Source organism: Cervus canadensis, chromosome 3, assembly GCF_019320065.1.
Source record: "Cervus canadensis isolate Bull #8, Minnesota chromosome 3, ASM1932006v1, whole genome shotgun sequence".
Taxonomy (NCBI): Eukaryota; Metazoa; Chordata; class Mammalia; order Artiodactyla; family Cervidae; genus Cervus; species Cervus canadensis.
The window spans coordinates 113,609,850-113,624,516 of NC_057388.1; the positions used below are offsets into that span (position 1 = coordinate 113,609,850).

General features: G+C 54.9%; 1 protein-coding gene across 5 annotated transcripts in view; it reads right to left on the bottom strand.

The window, feature by feature from the left end:
* The window catches only part of PRKAG2 (protein kinase AMP-activated non-catalytic subunit gamma 2), a 293,481-nt gene that overhangs the window by 185,651 nt on the left and 93,163 nt on the right, over positions 1-14,667 (bottom strand). The gene's annotated exons all lie outside the window — the stretch shown is intronic.

Genomic DNA, 14,667 nt, shown 5'->3' on the forward strand with positions numbered 1-14,667 from the left:
GGCTGCACCAGCCCCGGGTCCCGGGGTCCACGCTGCACCTTCTCCTCTTGGCCTGTCTGTCCTACAGACCCCACAGTCAGGACTGAGAGAAGCCCTCGGGGTTATTAAAGTAGGAGGCTGTCCAAGTCTGTGATTTTCAACACCATTTTTCTAGGGGGGCTTCCCAGGCGGCACAGTGGTAAAGAACCTGCCTACCAATTCAGGAGACGCAGGTTTGATCCCTGGGTCAGGAAGATCCCCCGGAGGAGGGCATGGCAACCCCCTTCCGTATCCTTGCCTGGAGAGTTCCGTGGACAGAGGAGCCTGGTGTGTCCACGGGGTCACAAAGAGTCGGACACGGCTGAAGTGACTTAGCACAGCACAGCCCAGGACAGAGATAAATGTCCCAGTGCCCCGCGGGGCCGAGTCCGTCAGCCGCGGTCACTCGGGGTGGACAGCTGCCCACGTGGGACATGATGCCATCTCTTGCTCAGTGGGGGTGGGGCAGCTAGCAAAAGCGCCCTGGTCTCACCCCAGCAGCTAACATAGCTCGATCGATCATGGGTTCTGGGAAGACCACTGCTTCCAAAAAAAGCACCTGTCGCACCTGTTTTGTTTTTGCTTTTTGGAATCACTATTAACTTTTATTTTATTTTATTTTGGCCGCGCAGAAGCACATAGGATCTTAACTGCCTGACCCGGGAGGGAAACTGTGTCCCTGCAGGGGAAGCCCTAACCACTGGGCAGCCAGGGACTCCTTTGCCCCTGGTTGTGATGCCACAGCCCCTTCTCATTTATACACTAAACAAGCCAGTGACTCCAGAGGATGCAGTCTTGAACGTCCTTAATGCGCATCGTAGTTGGACTACCTTTGCCAGAACCTTCCCCGAGAGCTGGTCCAAGCCCGAGGGTGACGGGGAAAGTTAAGATATCACTTAAGTTTTATCTGAGAGCCTGGCAGACTGCTCCAGGCGAGAACAGTCAGGCGAGGCTTTCTGGAGAAGGCCAGGTGAGGGGAGGTCTCAGAGGACGTGGTCACTGACCTCCGGTCTATTTCAGCAGCCCCGGCTGGGCACCCCACCTGTGTCCACCATCTCTCTCTGCACAGCCAGACGAGCCCCTCCATGGAGCAAGTCATCCCCCACCGACACCCCCCTGGACCACTCCGCAGGGTCCCGGGCTGGCCTGCGCCCCCAACCCCAACTGCCCCCCCCGGTCCCTCCCCACGTGGTTCCCACCACACTTCCTGCTCCCTGTAGGCTCGGAGGCCACCCCAGCTTCTGGACACTTCCATTGCTGTCCCCGTGGCCAGGCACACCTGTTACACCCCCCTACCTGCCCCACACACCTGCCTCATGCATCTGCCCAGCCACGCCTGGCTCCATCCCGTCTCCACTCAGATGCCCCTGTATCAGTTTTCCTGAAGGTCCTGCTTTAAAGAGCCATCTCCTCTCCCCTTGTTTCACTCTTGGAGCAACAGTTCTCTCAGCATCTCCCTCACCCGTGTAGTGTCCCTGCTGCCCAGGATCTCAGCAAGCTCTCATCAAATAAGGACCAAATGAATATTCAGTGTGAGACTGCTCCCCTATAAAAGGCTGGGTCAGGCTGGTCAGGGGTGAGGTCCGCTGGCCTGCTCTGTAACGTCCGCCCTTTTTTTTCTGTCTGGGAGTGGCTCAGATGGTAAAGAATCCGCCTACCAATGCGGGAGACCTGGGTTCGATCCCTGGGTGGGGAAGATCCCCTGGAGGAGGGCATGGCAACCCACTCCAGGATTCTTGCCTGGAGAATCCCCATGGATAGAGGAGCCTGGAGGGCTGCAGAGAATCGGACACGACAGTGACTAAGCACAAGGAAACCCGCAGGCAGGAACAGTGGGTCCAGCCGCGTCCCCTGGTTCACACACGGGGCTCTATCCCCCTCTAGCGGTCACTTGGACACGAAGCCAGAAAGGCCCAGGAGCTTTGCAGGCTGCAGGGCTGTTCCCAGGGCCCCCTGCCCTGGGACCCAGAGCTGCTCCCCGCGCCCATTTTTCTGTGGGAAATCAGATTTCAAGAAACATTCAGGAGAGAAAGGTGAAAGGCGGACACATTCACCCCGTCTTGTCTCGAATATGGGAGAGATTTAACGTGGACCTTCTTTCTCTGCTCAGTGCTTCCTGGGGGACCGGCTGCCCCGAGGGAAATCCGCACTTAGCAGGGACGGCCACCCCATCAGAGCCTCAAGTCATCGAAGCTTTTCAAAGGTAAACTTGAAAAAAAAAAAAAAAAAGAAGGCAGGACTTCCCTGGTGGTCCAGTGCTTAAGAATCTGCCTGTCAATGCAGGGGACACCGCTTCGATCCCTAGGCAGGGAAGTTCCCATCTATCTCGGGGCAGCCAAGCCCACAAGCCACGACAGCTGAAGCCCAGACACCTGGAGCCCGTGCTCTGTAACAGGAGGAGGATCACGATGAGACGTCCACACACAACCCCTGGGGAGCAGAGAAAGCTAGGGAGAAACCCTGAGAGCAGCGACAAAGACCTGGGGAGCCATCAATGAACAAACAGACCAAAAAGAAGCTCATTTGTCTCCATCAAAGAACAATTTAAAAAAAAAAGAAAGAAACGACATGGAAGGAATGGTACAGAGAAAACCTAGAAAAAGTGAATTTACAGAAGGCAGAACTCAGATCTAAGACATCGTCCAAAGGTGGCCTGATAAGCTTGCTAGCTTATTTAGCGGGTCAAGGGAGCGTTTTGGAGGTAAAAGGCTGGCGGGTGGGGAGGGGAGGGTGCTGGCATGCATAATGATGCTTTTTTGCTAACCTGCACTTGGCCCCTCCTCTGGCTCAGTCGTGGTCACTTAGCAGAATTCATCCCTCACCACGTCTTGCCCCAAACCATCTCGCCCCTACCTCCTCCTTATATGTCCCATTTCCCCTCTTACCACGGGGGTGAGGGATTCAAGTCTGTCTGAGCTCCAATCTGCCTCCATCCCCACTCAGCCCTGGGTCTGGAATATTCTGGAATATTCCAGTTTGTTTTAACTGCCATCTGGACAAACGTTACCTCTGTCACCAAGGAGACGTGTAGCTTAGTCAGGGCACTTTAATGACATCATAATCGAAACACACAACGTAGAACAGACTAAACTACCAGGACATCTACTATCTAAAGTACCGAGCTCCATGACCTTGCCCCCCTGGCGGCCCACCATCCTCTGTGTCCGCCGTGGTCCCTAGACGGCCAAGAAGTCGTGGCCTCTCACCACAAAGAAAGAGGAGAGGGAATCAGCCCACGGACATCCCTCTTTGTGGGCGGGAGGAGGCACCTTTGCTTTGATCCCTTGCAGGGTTTTGCTTACATCCCGTTGGTTCACCCTGAGGCCAGGGATGTGGAAGCCAACATGTCCTCACTGGGTTATCAGATTGTCTACAACTCAAGCCCGGAGGCCCGTCTCACAGGCCCATGCATCTCTGCTCCGCCTAGAAGTGCATCCAGGTCTCTCCTGTAGTGAAGCAAAGAAGCCAGCCCTTAGCGCCCATCTGCTTCCGTCCCCCCGCCCGGGTCAGGATGGCCCCACTCGGTGCCACAGCAGGACCGGAGCCCGGGGTTCTCGGCAGTGTGACCTCAGAAGGGTTTCTTGCTGACATCACAGTCTCACACAAGGAAGGCGGGGGCCTGACCGTGTCCCCCTCCCCCGGGCCACAGATCTGTGTTCTCGCCTCCTGCGGCCCCATCACCTCCACCTTCTGTGCCTCCAGCCCTGCAGCTGCAGACGGGAGACCTCCCATCTGCCCGGAACGGTCAGCCCCTGATGGAAGCCCCATGGCGTGGTCCCAACGTGGCCTCAGCGAGGGGCCAGGAGGGGCTGGAGCCCCCCGAGGGCTGTGGGTGAACACAGAGACCCTGCCGCAAGCTGGCCTACCCTCAGGCCCAAATGCTGTGAAACTTCAATGTATCTCTGTTGAGAGGACACAGATAAACCCGCAACAGTTACTAGAAGTGTTAAATGAAACTCTGTGTCTTTATGATCCATCTAACCCTGTCTGAAATCAGTTTTTTTAAAAATTGGAGTTTAGTTGCTTTACAGTGTTGCGTTAGCTTCTGCTGTGACGCAGCAGAGTGACTCAGCCACGCGTCTACACGGACACGCGTGTGTCTACTCCGCGTCACAGCAGAGCGCTGAGTAGGGCTCCCCGCGTTACACAGTGGGCACTCATCAGCTAAGTCTGTATGCAGAGTAGCGTGCATGTGTCAAGCCCAACTTCCCAGTTCATACCCCCTCTCTCCCCCCACCCCACGGAGTCTGTCTGCATGCTTGTTCTCTACGCCTGTGTCTCTATTTCTGCTTTGCAAATAGGTTCATCTGCACCATTTTTCTAGATTCCGCATATATGCGTGAATATGGGATGCTTGCTTTTCTCTTTCTGCCTTACGTCACCCTGGATGACCGTCTCTAGATTGAAATCGGCTATCTTGCCCAGTTCCCCAACTAAGCCCTGGCCTGCTAACTTGCCTTGAATTTCTACGTGACTCCCGCACTCCTGACCTGCTAGCCTGATGCTGACCATGACCACAAGGGCCACGACCAGGTACCTTCCTAGCCTCGGAGGACGAGTCTTGCCATAACGGCTCTGAGTGTCTCGTCGGGTGCAGAGCCTACAGGGTGTCCATGCGCCTCCAGGAACTGTGCCCAACGGCAAGTTGAGACTCAGCTTCATCTCCTTCTGGGATGCCACGTGAGTCACAGCACGATGGAAATCCAAGTGCAGCCCCCAGCCCAGACCAACATCTGGAAGAACTGAGATGCCGACATTGCCTCTCACATGAGCTCACTGGAGGGTGGGAAGGCAGCTGGTGGTACCTGAAGGCTCCGTTTTCCCAGCACCTCTCTTGCAAACAACAGCACGCGTCACAATCCACCTCCTTCTTCTTGGGATGGGAGGGGGCTGGCAGGACGGCTCTTTTAAAAGCAGACCTCCTGGAGGAAGTGGTGGTGGGTGGGATGCCGAGGGAGGGTAGTGTGGACATGAGAAGTGAGGCCCACTTTCCAGGAAACCGTTTCCTCCTCCCAGTGTCAGCAGTTTTCACCCTGGGTGGTTTGCATTGGGTTCTCTTCCAAGCCAGGTCCCTGCCGGTTGTCTGAGGGCAGTGTTAGAGTGACCACAGCCCACATGCTTGCTAACGTCCATCTGTAGCATCCCAGGATGAGGAACAGAGCCGCCTCTGCTGGACACAGACCAGGACTCTGAGCCAAAACGTCCGCTGGGGAAAGAAAGGGCCCAGGGTTTCCCTGAGAACCTCAGGCTGACAGGAGAGCCAGTGGACTGGGTTTGAATAGTCCATGTTTGGTGGGCAGTGCCCTGGCAGTCGGGGGGGCAGGGAGTGGGGTTAGGGGGTGGGAGCAGGCCAGTTAGATGGACAAGCTCCTGCCCCGGGTGGTAAACAGCCAGGGCCAGAGACTCCTGCCCCTCCTGGGATGTCTGACCCACTCTTCAGCAAAACGGTTACCCCAAAACCTAATCTGCAGGATAAGGCGCCGCTGGTGCTCAGGCCAGGACCCTCTTCTGAGCCCAGAGGCCCAACGCTGGGCTGGGCCTTGTTTCGAACACCAACAGGTTAGACGGCCTTGGAGGGGAAGGGACAGACCCGTGTGGGCAGCAATGCCTCAATGTGTTTAGCAGGTCCGGGGCCAACCCTATAGAGCCGCCTGGCATAGGCAGGGCGTCCTGCAGTCCTCCTGGGCCCAACTCTGCTCACTGGACGCAACGGGAGGGAAAAAAGGAAGCAGGACCCACATTGAAGAAATACTCTCTATTAATGTCTGTCACTTTGCCAACAAAGGTCTGTACAGTCATAGCTATGATTTTCCCCGTCGTCAGGTATGGATATGAGTGTTGGACCGTATAGAAAAGGCTGAGCACCAAAGAACTGACGCTTTCAACATGTTGGAGAAGACTCTTGAGAGTCCCTTGGACTGCAAGGAGATCAAACCAATCAATTCTAAAGGAAATAAACCCTGAATACTCATTGGAAAGACTAATGCTGAAGCTGAAGCTCCAATGCTTTGGCCATGGATGCAAAGAGCTGACTCATTGGAAAAGACCCTGATGCTGGGAAAGATTGAGGGCAGCAGGAGAAAGGGGCGACAGAGGATGAGATGGTTGGATGGCATCACCGACTCGATGGACATGAGTTTGAGCAAACTCTGGGAGATGGTGAAGGACAGGGAAGCCTGGCGTGCTGCAGTTCACGGGGCTGCAAAGAGTCAGACACGACTGAGCGACTGACAAGTGTCTTACCCTCGATCCTTCACTGGAGTCAAAGCAGGAAAACCATTAACTGTCCCGGACCTCACTGTGTGGATGGTGAAGTCATGTCAGAAGGACGCCACTGAGCACCCAGAGTGGAGAAAGAACGAGCAGCTGCTGCAGCCAAAGCCGTGAGCGGAGCCGAGGGTGGAGCCCTGGCCTCACGCCCCGCGGGAGCCTGTGTCCTGTCCCCACCCAGCGCCAGGCTCATGGGTTTCTACCAGTGCAGCTTCATCTCAACTTCTGACCCCAAACATTGCCGGCCCAAAGAGATCTCTTTACAAAAAGGAAATCCATCTTCCAAAGGCAAAGACTTCCCATCACCAATATTTTAAAAAATGAACGTGGCTCTGAAGGCCATTCTCAAAGAAGACTTTCAAAAGTGGGAGGGATTACTGTTCCTCGCCGTGAAAGGAAGCGTAGATGGTCCAGACTTTGCACACAGACTAGTTTCCACCCTCCCCGTCTTGCCACACCCGAGGGCCCCAGGGTGGGGGTCAGGCCTGGTCCTCCTCTGCATCGGCCACCCCCAGCCCACCCCCGCTGCACACACGGCTGCCTCCCCGCCCAGTCACCCTCCCTGGTGAACTTTTAAGGAAAAAGTTAAGAAATAAATGCTTTTCTCTGGTGGCTCAGTGGTAAAGAATCTGCAATGGAGGACACCTGGGTTCGATCCCTGGGTCTGGAAGATCCCCTGGAGAAGGGCATGGCAACCCATTCCAGTCTTCTTGCCTGGAGAATTCCATGGACAGAGGAGCCTGGTGGGCTACAGTCCATGGGGTCGCAAAGTGTCAGACACAACTGAGTGACTAATACTAGGAAAGAAATAGTGTGGTGAGAAATAAAGGACAACACAGGGGTATTTTCAATCACCCCATGGCCTCTCTTCTGTTACATTTCCCTACATTTGGCTCTGATGAAGAGCAGGTAAATACAGGTTATGCAAACAGACACGGGGGTATCATTGAGCTGGGAGGGATTTGTCTGCCCAGGGAAATCACAGAGGTCCCCTTCTCAATTCCTGGAGGACTGGTGGGGCTGGGGGGCGTTTGCTGCATGTCTGCCTGAGTCCCAGGGGAGCACCTCTGGGCCTGCAGTCTCAACAGCGTGGCCTGACCAGGGAGGCTGTGTCTCCCCGTGGGTGAGTCCCAGTGCCTGGAGAAGATGCTGCCCTCCCCCACGCCCATCTCCAAGGTCAGCTTTGTCCTGGAGTCGCTGGCTGCCACACTGCAGGATGGCTTCATAGTTACGGTGCTGAGCCAGGAACACGTGCGATGCCGGGCACTGCCCGCAGGTGACACGATCGTGGCCTGCCTGGCCGCCTCCCAGTTCCTTCTGCACAGGGTTCAGTTCAGTTCAGTCGCTCAGTCATGTCCGACTCTTTGAGACCCCATGGACTGCAGCACGCCAGGCCTCCCTGTCCATCACCAACTCCCGGAGTTTACCCAAACCCATGTCCATCGAGTCGGTGATGCCATCCAACCATCACATCCTCTGTCATCCCCTTCTTCTCCTGCCCTCAATCTTTCCCAGCATCAGGGTCTTTTCCACAGGGTGGCCCTCCATAACAACCTCGCAAACTCCTTTGGTGTTAGTTTCAAAACTTCTTTCGAAATCTCCTGGAGCTTCATCAACAGCTTCACCTTCTGGCTGACTGCCTGTCTTGCGGTCTTCTGCTGTGCCAAGATCGCCTCCTTCTCACAGCCCGTCTTCTTCTGGCTCAAGCAGAGGGTTTCTTGGTCGGTGCCCCGGCTTCTGCTGGGTGCCCGATCCTGTCTAGCTCTTCCGTCATCTTATCCGCCACGAGGCCTCTGGTCCTTAGGCAGATGGTTGCCACCCAGGGTCCCTATGGAAACCATACCATGGCTGACAGGTGATGGACCATCACTCTGTACGTCGCTCTGCCCCATGTGATTCTCCGGTGGTCGGTTCTGCTCCTCCTGTCCCTGGCGTCCACCCTCTCGCTCATGTTCTCGCTGCGTGACCCCAGCTCCGGGGCTCACACCGTAGCCCCACAGTCGCTTGCCTTCTTCCTCATCATCTTCTACACGTCGTGATTCCTGTCGCTGGCCATGGCTGTTACGAACATCGCCAGGCTCCAGGAGGTGCTGACCGACGTGGGCATCTGTCTACACTCTGGCTTCTTGGCTTGTGGCAGCCCCAAGCTAAGAGAGCCCTGAAGAGGAGGCTCTGGGGAGCCCTGGACAAGGAGCCGCTGTCTCGCATTGTCAGTACCGATAACTACTGTCAGCGAACAAGCCCTGAGTGGCGAGAATGCGCAAGGTTTGGGTTCCGTCTTTCACGCTTTCATTTCCCTCTTTCTTCTCCATCCTTTCTATACCCCGTTAATTTTTTTTTTTTAAGTCTTCATTGAATTTGTTACAGTACTGCTCCTATTTTATGTTTTTTGGCCATGAGGAATGTGGGATCTTAGCTCTCGAACCAGGGATCGAACCCACACGCCCTGCATTGGAAAGCAGAGTCTTAACCACTGGACTGCCAGGGGAGTCTCATCATTAATACTTTTTCCACCCCTCTCTGTTCCTACCATCCCTTCCACTGCTCCGAGTTCCTCGTCTGGGTCCCAAGCCACCTTGGACTAGGACGGTGGCCTCATTTCCTTACGAGCCCGTCTCACTCTCTGCACAAGCGGCCCTAATGATATTCTCCAAGCATCAGTTTGGTCTGTACTCCCCTTTATGGAGGCCTGTAAGGGTTGTTAGCTGTTCTGTGGTCAACTTGAAGTTTTTGTGTTTTCTTTAATGGTGACGTGTTTAGTTGCTAAGTCGTGTCCAACTCTTTGCGACCCGTGGACTGCAGCACACCAGGCTTCCCTGCCCTTCGCTGTCTCCTGGAGTTTGCTCAGACGTCTATTCGCTCAGTGATGCTGTCTACCCGTCTCATCCTCTGATGCTCGCTTCTCCACTGGCCTTCGGTCTCTCCCAGCGTAGGCGGCCCTGGGTCACCCCACGTGGGTCACCTGCCCTCCTCACCTCTGCTCTGCTCTCAGAGCGCAGCGTCTCTCCTGCAGCCCAGGAAAGTTGCCTTCTGTCTCCCCGCAGCCTGTGGTCTGCTGGCCTGCCTGGAACTTCCTCCTGTCCTTTCTCTGCCGTTCCCCGCTTTCGTGCCCCATTTATGACCAGTTCCACCCCCGGAGCCTTGTCAGTTGGTCCCACGGGAGCCTGAGGGCGTAGACGCGTTCTGTGCCACTGCACGTCCTGTCCTGGGTTCCGTGTTTGCCGTGTGTTGAACTAGGAGGAACTGTCTGATGTGGAAATGCCGTTTGGTTTTGGCCAACAGACGATAGAGAAAGCACACCGAGGATATTCACTACAGTGCCTAATCTAGAGAATCTTGCTTTTCCTGTCTGCACATCCGGGAAGTGAACCCTGAATGTTGACACCTGGGACACCGAAGTCTCCATGCTGGGGTGTTTGCATCCCAGAGTGCATGCCAAATGGTGCCCTGGATGTGGAAAGAGAAGTGTGGCAACTGTATCTTCTGCTTACTTTTATCTTTTCCTTTAAATGTTTAAGTTTTTGTGTGTGTTTTTTGATGCACCTAATGTATCAGTGAAGTGTTAACAAGCAAATAAGTAAAATAAACAAATATGCACATGGAAGAACAAAACCCAGTGCTCACGTACGATGAGAACAGCAGACAAGGACAATTACTATCAATGATTAGGGAGTGAAGTTGAGTAACATGAGATTCAGTCCTTCTTGAGGTCCTGCCTTGCTGATCATGCCAGCCTGCTTTTCTTTCTTTCTTTCTTTCTTTTTTAAAGACTTTCACCTTATTATTTGCAGTTCATGAACAGATGGACATGCATTTCCCTTTCCTCACCTTCAAAAGCAAGGCCATCCTCAGCCAAGTTGTAAGAAATCTTTGTTTTCCTTTTGGAGATAAGCTTCGGTATTTTCTGGAAGCTTCTACTGCCTCATGGCCACGTAAGACTTCTTAGGAACTAGACGAGATGTGGGGCTTCCCTTGTGGCTCAGCTGGTAACAAATCCACCTACAATGCGGGAGACCTGGGTTCGAACCCTGGGTTGGGAAGATCCCCTGGAGAAGGGAAAAGGCAACCCACTCCAGGATTCTGGCCTGGAGAATTCCATGGACTGTATAGCCCATGGGGTCACAAAGAGTCGGACACCACTGAGCGACATTCACTTGAAGACGAGATGTAAACGTGCTCTACCCTATGGGGCATGTGGTTCAGAGACAGCAGCTCGAGTCTGCTGTTACAAGTGCAAAGAGCCACACGGGCGAGAAATGAGGGTGTGCCTGTATCTCAGTGATTAATGTGCAAAAAACGAAGAAAGGTTTCAGGCTGGATTTTGTCCCGGGCTGTCGTCTGTTCCTAGAGGAAGAGGCGGACAGTGGGTTATTGCTTTGCTGGGGGTGGCTGACCCTGATCCTCCAAGGGAGTTAGGCTTGCTGCCAGTTAACCGTGGGGCTGGGCTGAGCGTGATGAAAACCCCAGCGTCCCCAGGACAAGTCTGAGATCAACACGCCACTGGCCCAGGAGCCCAGGGGAAGGCTACAGCCACGGCATTCAAGAACCCCTCCAAGGGGTAGGGTCCTGGCAGAGCAAAGCGCTGGCTCTCCTCCTGGGGAGAGCGCGCCAGCCAACCGAGGTCCTCGCTGGTCCTGACAGCAGACGGAGCACTCGGAACTGTAGCCACTGTCTGCATTTCCTCGCTCTCTCTCTTTAAAAAATATATATATATATATTTTATTTACTTATGTGGCTGCACTGGGTCTTAGTTGCCGCATTTGGGATCTAGCTCCCTGACCAGGGGATTGAAGCTGGGTCCCCAGCATGGAGCCCACAGAGTCTCAGCCACTGGGCCCCCAGAGAAGCCCCTGCCATCTTCTCTCGCTCTTAATGTGTCACTGAATCCTTTTCCTTTCTTTCCCTTTGAAAATGGCTCTGCAGGACTTCTATCTTCCCCCCTTTTCTGAATAACAATGATGTTTACCACGCTTGAGGGTCACCTGGGGAGTCTGCTGCACCTTTAGATCCTGTGTCAACACACAGACTTTTAGGTTTTGGTCAACAGACGATAGAGAAAGACAGCAAAGGAATTCTGCTGCAGTTCTTGATGTGGAGAATCTTAACTTTCCCCCGGAAGTCACAGGACGGAAGGACAGGGCGCGGACAGCTCTGGAGGAGAAACGGGCGTCTCATCACGTTGAGGTGGACAGCTTGGTCCATCACACCCACATCCTTAGCAGTGATGCTCAGACACGATCAGGGAAGCAGGGGGACGCTGACCGCCGTGTGTGGGGTGACTGGACTGAGCTCAATGAGGGCATCTTCGTGGACGTGGGAGGCTGCGTGTGCACACAGGCTGGGCAGTGGACGCAGAGAGTGGTGTGGGTGCATCCTGGCTGCCAACGGGGCCCCTCCTCCTGGAACTTTCCGCCCACCTCCAGGGCGGGCTGCTGGTCACTCTGCTTTAGCTGCTTGACCCTGCCTCCCAGTTCCCCCCTCAACAGTACCCTATTGGTTCAGAGATCCCAACTGGGCTGATCAGCTATCCTAGGATGAGGCATTTGGAGCGGTCAGTGGAGAGATGCAAAGACTAGGAATTCTCTGTATCTCCATGAATTCTGGCCGCCGAACCTCCCAGAACCAGCCTGGTTCTTACCCTTCCTAAGTCGCGAGCATTCAGCTCCTCTTTGAATTCGGAATAAATACACTCAAATTCTTCCAATAAACTGTTTTCTTTTTTTTTAAAGTAAGTTGGAGGGGATAGTAAAAGGATGCGGGGAGGGGGGGGGCGGCCAAAAATGGATTCAGAAACCAGGCTAGAAACACTCTCTTAACGCCCTGGGTACAGACTCAGTTCTAAGATTCCCAGCAGACAATGCAGACGGGAAATGGGGTAGTTATACCATCACAGTCTGTGACACACAAAAGCCACCCAGTTGCTCAGAAGGACAGCTGTTCTTGGTACCGAGACGGGAACTTTCTCCCAGGGGCCTCGTGTGACAAAGCGTCTCCGCGACATCTTTCCACCTTTTCACAGCACGTTCCATGGGCTGCCGCTTACAAGACCCTTCACACAGGCCGAGGGTGTTACTCTCAAATTCAGGGTTACTAAATCAGCTCCGGGGCAGTGGGAGTGAGGGGCAGTCCGGGCACCTTGACGTGGACATAGATTCAAGCAGGAGGAAGAGTAGACAGATTGTACGCCCTCCACGCTAGCCTCACACTAAGCGCGATGGGGAAACCAGGGGACCAGGGCCCAAGGGGAGGACCCCGTGAAGCAGGACATGCTCTGCCTGCATACGGACCGCGACCTTCAGGCGTCATCAGCGGGCTGGACAGGGCTGGTTTCCGGTTGGGGAAGGTCAAGGTCGTGGGCTCTGTGCCTCAAGGGCAACATCACAGGCTACTGTCCCTGGTCCGAACACCTGCCCCCCAGAGCGTGTCTCTAAGGAAGCTGAGCCCGCACCCGACCTAATCAACGAGAGTCTTTTTACCAGCAGCCCCGGCTACTCCTGGGTTTGACCCCTGGGTTGGGAAGATCCCCCTGGAGAAGGCAAAGGCTACCCACTCCAGTATTCTGGCCTGGACTGTACAGTCCACTGGGGTCACAAAGAGTCGGACACGACTGAGCGACTTTCACTTTCACACAGGTCACTCTACACCTTCCTGCGCCCCGGCCGCAGACAGCAGCCAGACGCAGAGAAGCCTTAACAAGCCACACGTGGTGCGCAGCAGCTAATAACACGCCTTTGCAGCCGAGTGTTTTCTATTGGGCTACCCAGGTGGCGCTACTGGTAAAGAAGCCGCCTGCCAATACAGGAGACATAAGAGACTTGGGTTTGATCCCTGGGCCAGGAAGATCCCCTGGAGAAGGAAACGGCAACCCACTCCCGTATTCTTGCTGGGAGAATCCCATGGACAAAGGAACATGGCGGGCTACAGTCTATGGGGCTGCAAAGAATCGGACACAACTGAAGCAAATTAGCTCCCATGCATGCACGTTTTCTAGCCAAGCACACCGAATGGTCTTTAAAATCACTGACCAGAAATGGGCAGCATGGACTCCTGGCAGCCCAGGAGCTGAAGGTCGGGCATGCCTCCACCTGCAGGCTCCCCCAGACCTCCCAGATTCTGCATCTTGGCTGCTCCCTTCTGCCTTCAGAAGTGACCCTGGCCTTAACAGGATGACCATCCTATGCCCACAGGTCAGTCCTCCACTCCCCAGCCAGTGAGGTGACCTGAAGGTCTTGGCTTTTCTGATGTCACCATGTGCTGGGTGGGATGGCTGTGTGTGCTAAGTTTAGTCGCTCAGTCGTGTTTGACTCTTTGTGACCCCGTGGACTACAGCCCGCCAGGCTCCTCTGTCCGTGGGGATTCTCCAGGCAAGAACACTGGAGGGGTTGCCATGCCCTCCTCCAGGGGATCTTCCCAACCCAGGGACTGAACCCACATCTCCCGCATTGCAGGCGGATTCTTTACTGTCTGAGCCGCCAGGTGTCCCCCCTGCCAAATTCATGTCTTTTCCAGGAACCTCAAAAAGGGAACTTAAGCGGAAATGAGGTCACAGCAGATGTAAGGGATTTGGGGGAGGTCATCCTGGGGTCGGGTGGCCCATCATACAAAGCAACTGTGGTCCTCAGAAGGAGGGAGGCGGCCCGTGGACACGGACAGACACCCGGCGGGAGCCGGCCACATGCCCAGGGTGATGGGGGCAGACGCCGAGTGTCGCCTCCGCGGGCCAAGGAACACCAAGGGCTGCTGGCAACCCCAGGAGCTGAGAGAAAGGCCTGGAGCAGACTCTTCCCCAGCCCCTTCAGAGGGACCACGGCCCTGCTGAGAGCTTGGTTCTGGCGTCTGGCCTCTGGAGCCATGAGAGAATAAATTGCTGTTGTTTAAGCCACCTGATTTGGGGTACACTGTCATCGCTGCCCCCACAAAATTAATACAACTTTGTTCTGTTGTAACCAACCCAGGCCCGATTCGAGAAATAGGACAGCTGGTGAAGGTCTGGTCTGACCGCCCTCCTCTGAGAGGCGGTGCGTGATGGAGTAGTGGAGAGTTTCAGGATCCCTGTCGAGGAAACTGGGGATGTGCTCTGGGGCGCTGGGACATCAGGGCTAGAACACACCTGCCTCTCTGGCTTCACATGTAGGTTCCCAACCGCACGTGGCCCGCATCGTCTGCGTGAGGATCACCGCGTCACAGGACATCTGTACAGTTACACTCGAGCTCAGTCATCACGGGGATGACTTGAGGGGTGCTAGGAGCAACACCCCAAACCACCAAAAGAAGAGGTCCCCACCCTTCCTCGTGAGTCACAGAGACGGAAAACCACATTGGTGCTGGCCTTGTGGACAGAGTACAGCTCCGACCTACAGGTCCTCTTGCAAATGCAGC